The sequence below is a fragment of the Ptychodera flava genome, chromosome 13 (genome assembly GCF_041260155.1).
Source record: "Ptychodera flava strain L36383 chromosome 13, AS_Pfla_20210202, whole genome shotgun sequence".
NCBI lineage: Eukaryota > Metazoa > Hemichordata > Enteropneusta > Ptychoderidae > Ptychodera > Ptychodera flava.
In genome coordinates this window covers 20,048,228-20,057,551 of record NC_091940.1, presented here as the reverse complement: position 1 = coordinate 20,057,551, position 9,324 = coordinate 20,048,228, and the positions used below count along the sequence as shown (strand labels likewise).

At 38.6% G+C, this 9,324-nt stretch overlaps 1 long non-coding RNA gene across 1 annotated transcript; it reads right to left on the bottom strand.

The window, feature by feature from the left end:
- Positions 1-3,224: 3,224 nt before the first annotated feature.
- Positions 3,225-6,966, bottom strand: LOC139147753 (uncharacterized). The gene is made up of 3 exons (XR_011555795.1): positions 6,734-6,966; positions 5,959-6,181; positions 3,225-4,766 (listed from the first exon to the last, which is right to left on the bottom strand). It is a non-coding gene; the product is annotated as an uncharacterized lncRNA (long non-coding RNA).
- Between the last annotated feature and the right edge of the window lie 2,358 nt (positions 6,967-9,324).

Here is a 9,324-nt window from a genome sequence, read left to right as displayed (position 1 = left end):
ATTTTATACTTATTGCTATGCTTGACCTTGAGGAATTATGTGTCAATCTGAAAAGATGCGTTCAACATTTGCGAAAGACGGACCTGTTTTTAAAGCCCAGCAGATCAAATATTTAAAACAAACACCATTGTGTTTATCAAATCGGGACAATCAAAATCAAGTAATCACTTGAAAGTACAAAAAATGTTGTTGATATAGTTTTGTAGATTACGTCTACGACCAGCATCTGTGAAAATCTGATTATTTGCGGACCTTCTGGCCTTTGTCAACTTACAACCCCTACTCATTTCAATAATGCTGAAGGACATTGTTAATCCATGTCAATGAAATACATAGAAAACGGTTGGCTGTCGTCTTGCATACGTTACATAGTTTACGAAAGGTGACTTTCACCATCACGGTACAGGGGAGTTCTGGTCTTGCAATAATTAGCATGCCCCTCTTTCTATCTGATGAACTTGATGTGTAGGCTCGTTCATATTTAAAGTCCCTTAGAAGACAGGGAACATTGGCAGGCGGGTAGGGAAGGGGGCGTGAAGAGGAGTTAAACGAATAAGTTGTTCCATAATGTTGTTCCAGTGATGTAACTGAATTCTAATCATCCTGCCTATTGATCAATCAGAGACAGACCTTGGGTCATTTGATAGCACCGTGACAAATTTTGTACGATGAGAAGTGTTAGCTAATGGGAGATATTTTTGCAACTCGCTTCGTTCAGTTCCGAATATTTTAGCCCCAAAACGCCCTTACATCTGACCATAAATATTGGGAAAATATGCACAGTGCATATTTGTTACTTCATAATATGGTTTGACTTCATCATTTTGCAGTTTTTATTGCATTTAAAAGAGCCATCTTACCGGCAACAATAGTTTCAAAATTGTCAAGACCTTGAATGTTGAATACCTGTAAGAAATTCCGGGACTTTTTGATAACTTTATGATCAGCATTTCAAAGTTGATGATGGAATACTGAACTCATTAACCCGAAAAGTTCCTATGACCGCGCATATATCATTCCCCCGATAAACTGTTTCTCACGCTGATAGTCATAAATAAATTACGAAAGCCAGTATCGCATCCAACTTCCATAAAGAAATGGACGCTACACTATCACTCGTTTAGCTTGCATTTTTAATATCCTGCTGTGAACAATTAGAAATGAAAAATGTCTAGGAAGCATGATAGTTAAAAATTGAATAATATCACAATGTTAAATGTATACCAACACTGTACCGTTGCAAAATAATCGCAATCATACCAATCGATAATCCAATAACACTAGGTCAAAAATTTGTAAGACAATAGTTGTAAACATAGACACAAAACAGCACAGAACAGACAGTAAATAGACGGTACACACAAAGTCAAATTCATGGAAGAAAGATATATGGACCTCTGGCCAAAAGACCAAGAAGTGATGTCAGGTGTTTCGAAAATAGTAAGCGCATCCTGCCCCACATGTGGCACCCGCCATATATCAATCTGTAAGTCAGATAGGTAGTGGTCACTAACTAAGGCCCCATGTCACCGATGCCATCAGTGATCATTTGTCGAAGAGAGATATCGTATTTATCAACCAGCTTGCGATACCTGCCAAAAAGCGTTTGGATGTAGAGACAAGTCTTGCTCTGGTGTAACCTTGATTTAACAGTTTGAAAGAGAGATGGCCATGTCTCTCTACGAAATCACCATATGAACTGCATGCTCTTGCATATCGAATAAGCTGGGAAATGTATACCCCATAAGCAGGTGAGAGTGGAATATTACTGATGAGGTGTGGAAAATTAATTATACTAAAGTTGAAATCATCTCTCTTGTCATATAGCCTAGTAGAAAGGTGACCATTAGAGTCAAATTCAAGTAAAATGTCCAGATATGAAGCAGAAGAGGCCGTTTCTGTAGTTTCTTTAATCTCCAATTCTGGAGGATAAATCATAGCGAGATATTTACTGAATTCAGAGTTATTCAATGAAATAACATCGTCTATGTATCTAAATGTAAGGTTGAAAGTACGAGCTACAGAGACCTTTTTCTGCTTGATAAGGTTCTGGATAAATTCTGCCTCGTATGAGAACAGAAATAAGTCGGCAAGTAAGGGAGCACAGTTAGTGCCCATGGGAATTCCTATACACTGTTGGAAAATGTGTCCTCCAAATTCAACAAATATGTTGTCAATGAGGAAATCAAGCATACTGATAATGTCTTTCTCGGTATAAAACACTTTAGCGTTAGTAATATTTTTAACAAAATATATAGAATTATACCCCAATACCACATATTTGTAACGGCGTGAACCGTTTTTATAGAAAAATGCTTGGTTGATGATGTTTTTCAAGCGTTCTTTCAATTTATCATGTGGTATTGTGGTATACAATGTGGAAAAATCGAAAGTTTTAATAGATGTTATTTTTGAAACAGATCTTGATTTCAAATTTTCCAAGAGTTCCTTCGAATTTTTTAATATCCACATTTGATTTATACCACTCCGAGAAAAGACAACATCACAGTATGATTGAAGTCCCCGTTTAACAGTACAAAGAACAGAAGTCAGTATCTTCGATAACTCTGTTGTTGAACATTTTGAAGATCCTGCGATAAACCTAGCTTTGTAAGGTGTTTTGTGGAGCTTTGGTATCCAGTATAAGCTAGGCAACTTATTATGGTCATCCTTTGTTGTAATATTAAAATTATCCATGAATGACTTATGGTTTGCCAAAATTTCAGATTTGTTGAACATTGAGTGTCTGTAAGTGGAGTTGGTGGAGGTCTTAGTTACACCAAGTTCGTCTATAAGACATTCAAAATAATACTTCTTACAGACAAATACAATGTTATTGGCAGCTTTATCAGCAGGGACGACAACATATTTGTCATGGATATCATTCAAACACTTAACAGCATCAGGATCTTTAAATACAGAATAGGGTCTTCTGCAAACATGTGATCTTAGTCGACCAATACGGCCACGCACTATTTTCCTCACAGATTTGACCCATTCTGACAGTGTGTCCAGCTCTACATCCTCCCTTTTAGCCCATTTCCTGGCATATTCTTCAACTGAGTCCATAATGATCTTAAAATTATGGTTCCAGTTGATCCTGCGAGGTTCTCTGAACTGGGTCCACAAGATATATCTTACGAAGGTGGTGATGTTCAATCTAAGTTCAGATCACCAGTGATGACATGGCCAACTGGAGTATATTTGAAGGGAGATGTAGAGCAGTCACAGGATGCTGGTGTTTGAAGGAATTCATCAATTTTTAAGTGCCGCAATGCCTTATTGTAATTGAATATTTTATTGGAGATTGTCTTGGTGTATTGATATGACAGAATAGGTACAGACTGGTTCTTAAAGTATACAGGTATAGTTGATGTAACCTTTTTGTTGTGTAGTATATTGCTGATATTAATGGCATCAATTCCTTTGTTAGTAAATGGAAGATGTATGAAATGACGATGATCATCAGTCATAGGTTCAGCACGAACAGGCTTGTATAGTCTGTATAGTGCAATGTCAGCAATAATACTGACCAGTCTGTATGGTTGTTTGTTCGGATCTGTCAAAGACAATCCCAATGCATAGACATGCAACCTTCTCAAGTCCTTGATGGAAAGAGCAAATAATGAAGTACGAATGTGATGGAGACCTAAAGGCTTCTGCAATAAAAGAAGCAGCTCATGAAATTTGTCATGGCAATTGGAGGTAGCTGATGTATCCAATTTAGGCCGATGGTAACGCCTATGTCCATGACTACGTCTTCTACGGACAGAAGACTCAAATAGGCCCATCACATTCATTTCTGAACAACCAGGACTTGAGAGATTGCCTATATCTTTGATGTTGTCATTACAACCATAAGGCATTGCGGTACCTAACTGTCTAATCCAGTGGTATTCTCTCTGTCTACGGAATGGTGAACTAAGAGTGGGGCTGTTGGTTGGATGGTATATTTTTTCAAGAATACGGACACGCATAGACAAAGTGGAGTGATCGTCCTGGTTAAAATGCTTATAAAGTTGCACATCCAAAGATCGATTCACTCCACTGCGATGTCCGTTCATTCTAGATCGTAAGCTGTTTCCTGTTTCACCAACATAAATGAGCCCACACAATGAACACTCAATTCCATAGATTACGTTTTTTGTTGTGCAATTCAGAGGTTCCAGACATTTGGTAGAATAGGTCTTCCCTGTCAAACTACTACTGAACTGTTCTGTAGTGATGAGCATATTACAAGTTTTGCAGTTTTTAATACCACACTTTGTGATAGAACCTGTATAATCACAAGCTGGAGATGACTTTAAACAGTCCGTCAGTAGCAATTTGCATGGTTTAATTGTCTGGTAGCTTTCTCCATTTCTGTGATAAAAATTGCCCTCAAGTAGGACGCTATCTTCTTTTGATGAACAACGCGATAACAAGTCCCAGATTTTCAGTCGAGTGCATACAGTAGAATACACACGTTGAAAATTAAGTTTGCTGCTCAGATTTATTAAATAGAAGTGATGATTCATAAGATTTTTCTGCTTCCCCCTTTTTTCGCTTTATACTCTTAAATCATTAGTGAACATAATCTTAAGTCATTGCTGCAAATGTAAAATGTAATGTAAGCCATGACAACACTCAAATAGTCGAGTATATTCTGAATCAATCCATCTTCAGGTCCGGTCGGCAGGGAGGTATATTATCGAAAACGTTGTTCATTGTCGCTATGGACTCTGTAATCTTTTCCCTCCAAGTAGTGGTTCTTCCGGGGCTCGGACCTGAAATTTACAATTTACAGTTTGATTAATTAGAAGAAATCAAAGGTCAAAATGGGGAGGGCATATACGAAAGTGGAAAGTAACTTAAATCTCAGATAATTCGTATTTAGTAGGGTAATTTATGATAATTGTAGAGATATCAAGTTTGATGACTGAAGGCTCCGTCTACAAGTGTCAAGGATTTTTTCTGGTGTAGTATTAAAAGTAGCCGGTACAAAACAATTCTTGGTCCTCTTGATATACACTGGAATAGCTCTATGGGGTTTATTTTCGAAGAAAGTTTGAAAAAGTCCACAGGGCAAAATCTGACACAAACCAAGCCATTGTCTGACCATGCGGCCAGTTTTGTTATAAATATGTCAATCATCTGGCGATTCAATTGAGTTTTGCAAAGGAAGTGGAATAATTGCGATTGTTGTTCTATTCTCTGTGTTTGTTAGTCCCCACGGACGCTGTCCGGGGGGACTTATAGGTTTGGTCATGTCCGTGCGTGTGTCCGTGCGTGCGTGCGTGCGTGCGTGCGTGCATGCGTCCATCCGTTCATGCAGATATCTCAGAGATGCAAGAACCAATTACATTCAAACTTGGTACAAGGATTACTTCATATGTCATACAGATGCACGTCGATTTGTTTTGGAATACGATCCAATATGGCCGCCAGGCGGCCATTTTATTACGATTTTTCCATGTACAGAGCCATAACGCAGACATGTTTCAACCGATTTTATTCAGCATTGGTACAAGGACATCGACCAATGTCATAGATATGCACGTCAATTTGTTTTGTGATACGATCCAATATGGCTGCCAGGCGGCCATTTTATTACGATTTTTTCATGTACAGAGCCATAACTCAGACATGTTTCATCTGTTAAGTGTAAGAATTGTATGCAAAAATGTTTTGCAACATCCTGTTGATTAATTCCTAGTTCACTCATTTTATGAACTTTAGGATGGTGGCCTATATTGGTTTTATGTTTTCATCACCATGGAACTCATTCTTGTCCATTGAGCGCCATCTGTATCAAAGTTTTTTATCACAGACCTAATTAATGAAGAGGACTCTATCCTCTCTGAGGACATGTAATCAAAGTACCCATTAACAAGTGGGGACTGTGTCATCAACGATGACTTGTTATAGATAATTTGCCTCCATGGATTTCATTGGCATAGTGATATATAAAACCCGTACTCTATGTTCATGCTTTCCAACCCTGCCACGATCGCCACCGCCTCGACCGCCATCGCCTCGACCGCCACCGCCTCGACCGCCACTGGCCCTGCAGGATCTACAGATTCTTCTTCTCCCCCACCAAGCATTTGTATCGCGTACAACGAACTCGGACACGATCAAGAGAATAATGAGTGTGACAACCAAAGTCTTCATGGTTGGCAGGGTGCCAGAACTCTTTTCTCTATATACATAACGATAAATATACACAAGGGAAAGTGTTAGATAACAGGCACTCCATTGGTGGTGGGTGGACAAAATCCAAATATCTTTCTGTAATTTGTGAAGGCATAATATCATAAAACCTTAACAAGTATAAATACCATATTTTGAAAATTGGGTTTCGAATATTTGAGAAAGCTCCCAATTTTCAAATCACCCTCACTAACAGAGTAGTTAAAAACATCGTCTGTAATCTCCTAACTTTTCAAAAGGGTTAGCTTGGGTTATGGATCTATATGTCTCATAATATTGTTCTAGACTATGCTTACTCGTGAAACACTGTGTTTTTCGCCAAGTCAAATTACTTCTCTAAAAACTGTTGCTCATTTCCTTATGTGACTTCTGTTACTTAGTGCCTGTTAAATGTAGGCTTACGTTCTTGTTCAAGATCTCCCAGCCGTGCACTCTGTTTTCTACACATCACTTTTAAACGAGAATGAACCAGGAATTCAGTATATGTATCTATGGACAAGTTATTAAAATCTTAGCGTAATATATTGGCCAATAATGTTACCTTTTTCACTGCGAGAAAGTTGCCAAATCTTCGGAACTAGTCCAGCCAACTGGTAACGCTGAAGACAGCCGTGGATAAGCAGTGGTATGGTGAGGTGTAGATTTGCGTTACCTGTGTTGCAATCTCTGGGTCACACGTTGAATTTTTTCTTCAATCAACGTTTGACCCCAATTGTATCGACAACTGCGTTCACTGTTATAGGTGGATTGCTCAACTATCTGGTCATGCAAAGGTTCCGATGCAAGGTTGACTAAAGGATGAATTGGTTTCGTCTCAACGATGTCTATTCATGACTTTTAAGGACATAACAACTACTTTAGAATAAAAAACGGCGTGGTTGATCGTCAGCTCAAAGCCCCTTACATGGTAACGGAGCAAGCAGCGGACAACAAAGCTGTCTGTAGTGTGGGATTTTATTGGCGAAGCGTTCTGCCTGTGCACAGACAAATCAACTTCTCTGTGATACATGTTTGATGCTTTGCTGAAAATTACGACAGCACTGGTATTCGGAATGACAAACATTAACCCCCGGAATTCTGTGTCATGACGATGACTACCAAAGAAAGAGAATAACCTCTTGAATACAATAAAATCTGAAGTGTTTTTCAAAAGTAGACGTTTTTTCCAGGTTAGGCCTATATGAAAATCTAACAGAAAACTCAAGGTGTATGATAAGGGGGCATACATCTCCTACAAGACATTTGTAGATCAGGCATGAAAAACGTGACGATGGTTTGGAAGTCCTAAATCTTCGTCAGATACCACATGTTTACAATGCAAGTCGGCATCAACGATTCTCCGTAAACAATATAATCTGATCGGTACAGCTTCTATCTTCAATATTATGAACATCAAGATATGTAATCAGTATAGTATCTGTAGCTCCTTGTTACAAAATGGTCACTTTTGTTGCTGAAAAGACGAAAACCGGGTCTGAAGTTTCTCTCTTGCCTTCAAACCGATGCATTCTCTACTTATTCACTACATAACTATTCCATGTTAGGGTAGAATGTGTCTCGGGGACATATTTTCAGATTCTCAAAATTTTTATAATTTTCACCGTCTTAGACGGAAACCAAAAGGGTGATTATTTGCCCCTCAGACTTAACAAAGGCCCGGGGATGGTGGCCATTTGGAATTTCAATTAACGGTACATCTTAGGTAATTTGTTTCTCTAGGATCAAACTTGGCATAATTACTCCTGACTTGTAGTCTTTATTTGATAAAATAATGATTCAAACTTTCACTGTACAAAGTTTCAGCAAAAGTTCGAACGCTTTGAAGGCACATACCGCTACTACCTTTAACAGGTCCGGCAGTGAAGGGTCCGCGCCTTTCATTTGCAGTGGTCTGTACACTATGAAACAACGATCGATGCGCTGATGTTTTTGAGAACTTTGCCATCCAAAACTTGAAATAGCAAGTTCTGATGAAGGTAATTCCACGAAGATTTTATATTATTGCTATGCTTGACCTTGAGGAACCATGTGTCAATCTGAAAAGAAGCGTTCAACATTTGCGAAAGACGGACCTGTTTTTAAAGCCCAGCAGATCAAATATTTAAAAACAGACACCATTGTGTTTATCAAATCGGGACAATCAAAATAAAGTAATCACTTGAAAGTACAAAAAATGTTGTTGATATAGTTTTGTAGATTACGTCTACGACCAGCATCTGTGAAAATCTGATTATTTGCGGACCTTCTGGCCTTTGTCAACTTACAACCCCCTACTCATTTCAATATATGCTGCAGGACATTGTCCATGTCAATGCAATACATAGAAAACGGTTTGCTGTTTTCTTGGATACGTTACTCACAGTTTACGAAAGGTGACTTGCACCATCACGGTATAGGGGAGTTCTGGTCTTGCAATAATGAGCATGCCCCTGTTTCTATCTGATGAACTTGATGTGTCGGCTTGTCCATATTAAAAGTCCATTAGAGGACAGGGAACATTGGCAGGAGGGGTAGGGAAGGGGGCGGGAAGAGGAGTTAAACGAATGCGTTGTTCCATAATGTTTCAGTGATGTTACTGAATTCTAATCATCGTGCGTATTGACCAATCAGAGACAGACCTGCGGTCCCTTGACAGCACCGTGACAAATTTTGTACGATGAGAAGTGTTAGCTAATGGGAGATATTTTTGCAACTCGCTTCGTTTACTTCCGAATGTTTAGCCAAAAAGGCCCTTAGATCAGACCATAAATATTGGGAAAATATGCACAGCGCACATTTGTTACTTCATAATATGATTTGACTTGATCATTTGGCAGGTTTTATTGCATTTAAAAGAGCTATCTTACCGGCAACAATAGTTTCAAAACTGTCAAAACTTTGAATGTTAAATACCTCTAAGAGATTCCGGGACTTTTTGATAACTTTATGATCAGCATTTCAAAGTTGATGATGGAATAATGAACTCATTAACCCGAAAAGTTCCTATGACCGCGCGTATATCATCCCACCGATAAACTGTTTCTCACACTGATAGTCATGAATACATTACGAAACCCAGTATCACACCCAAATTCCATAAAGAAATGGACGCTACACTATCACTCGTTTAGCTTGCATTTTTAATATCGTGCT